This window comes from Musca domestica, unplaced genomic scaffold, assembly GCF_030504385.1.
Source record: "Musca domestica strain aabys unplaced genomic scaffold, Musca_domestica.polishedcontigs.V.1.1 156, whole genome shotgun sequence".
Classification (NCBI taxonomy): Eukaryota; Metazoa; Arthropoda; class Insecta; order Diptera; family Muscidae; genus Musca; species Musca domestica.
In genome coordinates, this window is record NW_026712214.1 from 725,158 (window position 1) to 733,649 (window position 8,492).

At 35.6% G+C, this 8,492-nt stretch overlaps 2 long non-coding RNA genes across 3 annotated transcripts; both read left to right on the top strand.

Moving 5' to 3' along the window:
- The first annotated feature begins 423 nt into the window (after positions 1-423).
- On the top strand, positions 424-3,259 carry LOC131801341 (uncharacterized). The gene is made up of 3 exons (XR_009341797.1): positions 424-1,795; positions 1,864-3,028; positions 3,098-3,259. It is a non-coding gene; the product is annotated as an uncharacterized LOC131801341 (long non-coding RNA).
- A 700-nt stretch (positions 3,260-3,959) lies between these two features.
- On the top strand, positions 3,960-7,090 carry LOC131801342 (uncharacterized). 2 transcript variants are annotated; one of them, XR_009341798.1, is made up of 3 exons: positions 3,960-4,121; positions 6,192-6,276; positions 6,345-7,090. It is a non-coding gene; the product is annotated as an uncharacterized LOC131801342 (long non-coding RNA). The 2 variants fall into 2 exon arrangements; XR_009341799.1 differs by lacking the exon at positions 3,960-4,121 and adding an exon at positions 4,130-4,322.
- The last annotated feature ends 1,402 nt before the right edge of the window (positions 7,091-8,492 follow it).

Sequence of the window (8,492 nt, forward strand, 5' to 3'; positions counted from 1 at the left end):
AAATTTTTATTCCGGATATTAGATCGGCTTCGAATTAGACCAGTATTTTGTATTTGCATGGTACCTAAGTAGTTTCCTTCCTCGTTATCATGGTTTTCGTATCTTGATTCGCCTATTGGCTTGGGATTTCTAAGTCGACTTGCTGCTTCACACTTAATTCGCTTGTTCGATGTTAAAGTAGCATTGTAATGATATTTCACCGGAGCTGTATGCATATGGACTTCATAGTTCTGAGTGTTATTCTGTATTGTAGGTAAAGTGGAATCATATGTATAACATTGCTCGATTCGTAAATATTTTGTATGTCTTCGAGATCGTTTTACTGGAAGCCTATATTTAGAAGTGTTTGTTGGGAACTTAGAAGCCATACTGTTACGTGCCGCTTGAAGCGGTGAATGATGGGATTCCGACAGCCTCAGCGAGGCATATTTACGTCAGGGGGTTCTCAACCCTTCCACCATCAGCCCTAGGGGTCTAACAAACAAAAAGGAAATTACATAATGAATAAAAACACAAAATAAAACGACAAACACTACAAACAACCATGACAAGGAAACTTGTTGTTATTTTGCTCCCACACTTTACCCGCCCATCCTTGACCCTTTGATCCTAATAAATATGAAACATTTAGAGGGCCCCAATCTCCACTAACACTTACCACTCATTTACATACAGGGTTGCCCATATTCGACGGACCCATGTTTTTTTTGGGCCCATTCCAATCGACGAGGCTTGTCAGCAGGCAACATTCTTTGCGTCAATTGTACGGGAACAAATGCAAATCAATGCGAATAATCCGTTGTAAAGTGGACCGAGCCATGCCCAACTGCTGAGAACGGCGTTTTTGGGATGTTCTTGGGTACATCTCAACACTGGCTCGTACGGCAGCGATATTCTAGGCCGATCTCCTTGGTCGACTTTTATATGGCCTCTTCGGATTAGAAAGAGCCTTACCAGTCGAAAATTTTTCGTATAAACGCTTAATGGTGTTCTTTGAAGGCGCACTTCTCACATTTTTTAATGTTTTAAAAGCACGTTGAGTTTTCACAATTGACTTCTTCTGTTTAATGTAAATTTCAACTACTTCAGAGCGCTCGCGTGGCGTGTATTGGTTCATGGTAAAAATCTGCTTAGACTGACGCTTCAAACGCGGTATGTCATTAAGCGATGTGACATCTCTGTCAAAAGTTATGGCGTTGCCAGATGGGTCCGTCGAATATGGGCAACCCTGTACACTCATGGTCCCTCTCTCAAAAGTAAACACTTAACATTTCATTATTACAAACATAAAAGTAAACATAAAAACATTTTATTTTCATTATCATCTTAATCCGAAACATTAAAATTTAAACAAAACAAATTATATAATTTTGAATTCCTAACACTTGCGGACTTTGTGCGCCATTAATCAGGCAACCACCAATAACTTCAAAGACTTCAAATTTGCCAAATTTGGCCGCTAACTCAAATTTTCCCTTTAGAACTCTCTTAAAGGCCGATACTGGACATTACCTTTTTAGTCCAGTAAAAAACAAAAACATTAAGAATTCTCTTACGTACCAGACTAATATCTAAGGACGTTCACAATTAATTTAACATAAAATAATTTAAATTTGTCTTGTTTCTTTTGTTGTAGTTTGTGGTTTTAGTCTCTGTTGCGTATATTCTTTTGTATAGTAATTTGAAATCATATTTTTCTTTTAATTTCAGTACAGTTAATTCTCGTCAAAGAATCCTTTTTGGCGCTAATTTTTCATGACCATTACAAGCAACCAATTACGAATATCACGGCAAAGTAAGTAAATAATTTAAAATGTTACCCTTTTAAGCCGGTACTTATAGCTTTCTTTCCTTTCTTTTCAGGTCCACGGAATAAATTAGGTCCGGGCCATAACGTTTACACAGGACAGATTACATGCAGTGCGGAACAAGACGTTTCACAAGGGCTCACATACACAAAGTTTGGCCACTTCCTGAATGCCGGCTCGTTATCTTGATGTGGGACTTGAATGGGTTCTTCTAGACGTTATCCCCAAAAATGGTTGCTGACCGCCTCCAAATATATATATGGAGGGGCCAGAATCTTTTTGTTTGGTGACTCTCCTTGGCGAGAGCTAAACCAAATACATATTGTACAAACAAAACCTTCAACATAAAATACCGTACTCACTTCTGTTTTTGTCACATACCAACATCAATAAAAATCAGTCTCACTAAACACAATAAACAATACAACAGACCAATGCTTTTTATGTATTAATTTGAAAACAAAAAGCTGTCGCACGGTATATTTTTTTATTTTCACGCAACAAAACTTCACCATTTCCTAAGGAAATGATGGAAATGGTGATGTGCGTGGCTTCTGAAAGAAATTCCTCTCCGAAAACTAAGTGATGGCCGAAATTAGACAGGATTAAAATTGATGCAGGTCAACATCCAACGTGCTCATGCGGTCAGCATAAGTGGTTAACATAGGAATTTGCGGTGAGTGGATACAGGTAAGTAATTATAAAATTTACTATTCTATAAGTATTCTAATCTGAAATTTTCTTTACAGGTAATAAATTTTTCATCAATGAAAATACATTTTGCGTCGTTTGTACGCTTGTGCGTAGGCACAACACTACACATTGATTGCTGTCTCATCATTCATACCACATGTGTATGTGCGTGTGTGTGCCCGCCATTGGACTTTACCTGCATATGCATCGACACGCATTCATGTCTAAGACGTGCGGTTGGGATGAGGAAAATAGGTAAGCAGATGTTTGTTTATTTCTTCAAAGAATACATTTTATTTAATTTAAAACTTTTATTTCTATTTCAGCATACGACCATGGTGACTTGGTGGAATACACGACATCATCTCCTGAACAACCCATTAACACATCAGAGCTATAAAATGGACATCACATGGAAACTTCTCAACCTGGGTAGGTAGAGCTGGCCCATTCCATATTTCGAATTGAGGTGCATATGCATAAATCAGCAATTCATATGTGGACAAGGAATTTGGAATGAAAAACAGGTAATATTTTTTTATAATTTGTCTGTTGACACTTAGACCTTCTTATCTTTTTCTTTGTTTTCTTTGCAGCTTTTTCAATTCTGTTACAAACAAACAATACTCGAGACACTTTAAGGAATCAAAGGTGTCATCCATACCTGACATGGAACATAACCACCCTTCAACTACATCAGCAACAATTTACGACCATCTTAAACAAAGGAGAGCACACATCGCGGTGGAACTTTGATATTCCTGGTGAGTATTCAGTGGTGTGTCCCTTAAGTGAAAACAAAAACAAAAGAAATGTGCATGGTTGAAAAAAAAAATAGTTCGTTGCTGGTTGTCTTCCACCTCTACAAGTATACCAAATGCATTGCATCACAGGAGAAAATAACCCAATAATTACGAATGAAAATAAGAAAACATTGTGTGTGTGTTTATGGAGCCAAGGAACGTTTGTTTGCTGGGAAATAATTTGCGTGTTTACATCTGGATGGATGCAATAAAAAATGATGGTTGCAAATCAAAATGAACCTAACAAAGCAGATGACAGTGTTTAGAATCAGTGTGAACTGTGAATATACATATTGTTGTGAAAAATATTTTCAAAAGAAAATTGAATTGATATCCATCTGATATTTACATTTAATAGCTGCGTAAACAAGATAAAATAGAAATTGAATTGTGCTCCTTTTGACAACAACATATTGCGAAAAAATAAAATAATCAAAATATTTTTAGAAAAGTGTAGAGTAAGCAAACTAAGTAATTAATGTGCTTTTTGAATTTAATTAATCGGATATTAATGATTTATACTGGGTATTGGCGTGATTTGACATTAGTTTTTAATTAAATAATTACATTGTCCCCTAGTTTTAAAACTTTTTTATTTAAATTTTTTTCTTTTAGTGATTGCTTAAAAAATTATATTAATTTGTACTGTATTTGTGAACATAACTGTGAAAAACGTTAACAACATAATTCTTCAAGACAACAATGAAATTCAGTTCGTGTAAATATTTTGGTGTATTAACTACATTTTCTACCTGCTTTCAACACATTAGACAAACATCTGTGCAGACAGGCTTTGGAACGGATCAACTACTAAACGGTGAGTTTTTAATATTTTATTGTATTTTGGTGCGGACAGAGGCTAGTGGACAGATGGACAATAAACATTGTGGAGTAAGAGAGATCAGTTTTGCAGTCTTGCTGTACACAATAAATTAATACGAGACGAATGTGAAAATTTGAATGTTATCGTTAAAAAAATTCGACGAATTCAGTGAATTATTTGGAGGATGTGATTCAGGTTAGATTTTCAAAGAATAACAATTTAAAAGAATTCATACCACGCGTGATGGTCTTATTAAGCGCTTGTTCGAACTTATGATATTGTGTGCTGAAGCAACCAAATTTTTATTCCGGATATTAGATCGGCTTCGAATTAGACCAGTATTTTGTATTTGCATGGTACCTAAGTAGTTTCCTTCCTCGTTATCATGGTTTTCGTATCTTGATTCGCCTATTGGCTTGGGATTTCTAAGTCGACTTCTTGCTGCTTCACACTTAATTCGCTTATTCGATGTTAAAGTAGCATTGTAATGACATTTCACCGGAGCTGTATACATATGGACTTTATAGTTCTGAGTGTTATTCTGTATTGTAGGTAAAGTGGAACCATATGTATAACATTGCTCGATTCGTAAATATTTTGTATGTCTTCGAGATCGTTTTACTGGAAGCCTATATTTAGAAGTGTTTGTTGGGAACTTAGAAGCCATACTGTTACGTGCCGCTTGAAGCGGTGAATGATGGGATTCCGACAGCCTCAGCGAGGCATATTTACGTCAAGGGGTTCTCAACCCTTCCACCATCAGCCCTAGGGGTTTAACAAACAAAAAGGAAATTACATAATAAATAAAAACACAAAATAAAACGACAAACACTACAAACAACCATGACAAGGAAACTTGTTGTTATTTTGCTCCCACACTTTGCCCGCCCATCCTTGACCCTTTGATCCTAATAAATATGAAACATTTAGAGGGCCCCAATCTCCACTAACACTTACCACTCATTTACATACAGGGTTGCCCATATTCGACGGACCCATGTTTTTTTTTTTTTTTTTTTTTTTGGGCCCATTCCAATCGACGAGGCTTGTCAGCAGGCAACATTCTTTGCGTCAATTGTACGGGAACAAATGCAAATCAATGCGAATAATCCGTTGTAAAGTGGACCGAGCCATGCCCAACTGCTGAGAACGGCGTTTTTTGGGATGTTCTTGGGGACATCTCAACACTGGCTCGTACGGCAGCGATATTCTAGGCCGATCTCCTTGGTCGACTTTTATATGGCCTCTTCGGATTAGAAAGAGCCTTACCAGTCGAAAATTTTTCGTATAAACGCTTAATGGTGTTCTTTGAAGGCGCACTTCTCACATTTTTTAATGTTTTAAAAGCACGTTGAGTTTTCACAATTGACTTCTTCTGTTGAATGTAAATTTCAACTATTTCAGAGCGCTAGCGTGGCGTGTATTGGTTCATGGTAAAAATCTGCTTAGACTGACGCTTCAAACGCGGTATGTCGTTAAGCGATGTGACATCTCTGTCAAAAGTTATGGCGTTGCCAGATGGGTCCGTCGAATATGGGCAACCCTGTACACTCATGGTCCCTCTCTCAAAAGTAAACACTTAACATTTCATTATTACAAACATAAAAGTAAACATAAAAACATTTTATTTTCATTATCATCTTAATCCGAAACATTAAAATTTAAACAAAACAAATTATATAATTTTGAATTCCTAACACTTGCGGACTTTGTGCGCCATTAATCAGGCAACCACCAATAACTTCAAAGACTTCAAATTTGCCAAATTTGGCCGCTAACTCAAATTTTAATTTCCCCTTATAGAACTCTCTTAAAGGCAGATACTGGACATTGCCTTTTTAGTCCAGTAAAAAACAAGCTTAACGTAGCCTTAATTCACTTACAGTTCCTGGCATTAAGAATTCTCTTACGTACCAGACTAATATCTAAGGACGTTCACAATTAATTTAACATAAAATAATTTAAATTTGTCTTGTTTCTTTTGTTGTAGTTTGTGGTTTTAGTCTCTATTGCGTATATTCTTTTGTATAGTAATTTGAAATCTTATTTTTCTTTTAATTTCAGTACAGTTAATTCTCGTCAAAGAATCCTTTTGGGCGCTAATTTTTCATGACCATTACAAGCAACCAATTACGAATATTAAGGCAAAGTAAGTAAATAATTTAAAATGTTACCTTTTTAAGCCGGTACTTATAGCTTTCTTTCCTTTCTTTTCAGGTCCACGGAATAAATTAGGTCCGGGCCATAACGTTTACACAGGACAGATTACGTGCAGTGCGGAACAAGACGTTTCACAAGGGCTCACATACACAAAGTTTGGCCACTTCCTGAATGCCGGCTCGTTATCTTGATGTGGGACTTGAATGGGTTCTTCTAGACGTCATCCCCAAAAATGGTTGCTGACCGCCTCCAAATATATATATGGAGGGGCCAGAATCTTCTTGTTTGGTGACTATCCTTGGCGAGAGCTAAACCAAATACATATTGTACAAACAAAACCTTCAACATAAAATACCGTACTCACTTCTGTTTTTGTCACATACCAACATCAATAAAAATCAGTCTCACTAAACACAATAAACAATACAACAGACCAATGCTTTTTATGTATTAATTTGAAAACAAAAAGCTGTCGCACGGTATATTTTTTTATTTTCACGCAACAAAACTTCACCATTTCCTAAGGAAATGATGGAAATGGTGATGTGCGTTGCTTCTGAAAGAAATTCCTCTCCGAAAACTAAGTGATGGCCGAAATTAGCCAGGATTAAAATTGATGCAGGTCAACATCCAACGTGCTCATGCGGTCAGCATAAGTGGTTAACATAGGAATTTGCGGTGAGTGGATACAGGTAAGTAATTATAAAATTTACTATTCTATAAGTATTCTAATCTGAAATTTTCTTTACAGGTAATAAATTTTTCATCAATGAAAATACATTTTGCGTCGTTTGTACGCTTGTGCGTACGCACAACACTACACATTGATTGCTGTCTCATCATTCATACCACATGTGTATGCGCGTGTGTACCCGCCATTGGACTTTATTTCTTCAAAGAATACATTTTATTTAATTTAAAACTTTTATTTCTATTTCAGCATACGACCATGGTGACTTGGTGGAATACACGACATCATCTCCTGAACAACCCATTAACACATCAGAGCTATAAATGGACATCACATGGAAACTTCTCAACCTGGGTAGGTAGAGCTGGCCCATTCCATATTTCGAATTGAGGTGCATATGCATAAATCAGCAATTCATATGTGGACAAGGAATTTGGAATGAAAAACAGGTAATATTTTTTTATAATTTGTCTGTTGACAATTAGACCTTCTTATCTTTTTCTTTGTTTTCTTTGCAGCTTTTTCAATTCTATTACAAACAAACAATACTCGAGACACTTTAAGGAATCAAAGGTGTCATCCATACCTGACATGGAACATAACCACCCTTCAACTACATCAGCAACAATTTACGACCATCTTAAACAAAGGAGAGCACACATCGCGGTGGAACTTTGATATTCCTGGTGAGTATTCAGTGGTGTGTCCCTTAAGTGAAAACAAAAACAAAAGAAATGTGCATGGTTGAAAAAAAAATAGTTCGTTGCTGGTTGTCTTCCACCTCTACAAGTATACCAAATGCATTGCATCACAGGAGAAAATAACCCAATAATTACGAATGAAAATAAGAAAACATTGTGTGTGTGTTTATGGAGCCAAGGAACGTTTGTTTGCTGGGAAATAATTTGCGTGTTTACATCTGGATGGATGCAATAAAAAATGATGGTTGCAAATAAAAATGAACCTAACAAAGCAGATGACAGTGTTTAGAATTAGTGTGAACTGTGAATATACATATTGTTGTGAAAAATATTTTCAAAAGAAAATTGAATTGATATCCATCTGATATTTACATTTAATAGCTGCGTAAACAAGATAAAATAGAAATTGAATTGTGCTCCTTTTGACAACAACATATTGCGAAAAAATAAAATAATCAAAATATTTTTAGAAAAGTGTAGAGTAAGCAAACTAAGTAATTAATATGCTTTTTGAATTTAATTAATCGGATATTAATGATTTATGCTGGGTATTGGCGTGATTTGACATTAGTTTTTAATTAAATAATTACATTGTCCCCTAGTTTTAAAACTTTTTTATTTAAATGTTTTTCTTTTAGTGATTGTTTAAAAAATTATATTAATTTGTACTTATTCAGATTTTATTATATTTTTTAGGTATTTGTGAACGCAACTGTGAAAAACGTTAACAACATAATTCTTCAAGACAACAATGAAATTCAGTTCGTGTAAATATTTTGGTGTATTAACTACATTTTCTACCTGCTTTCAACA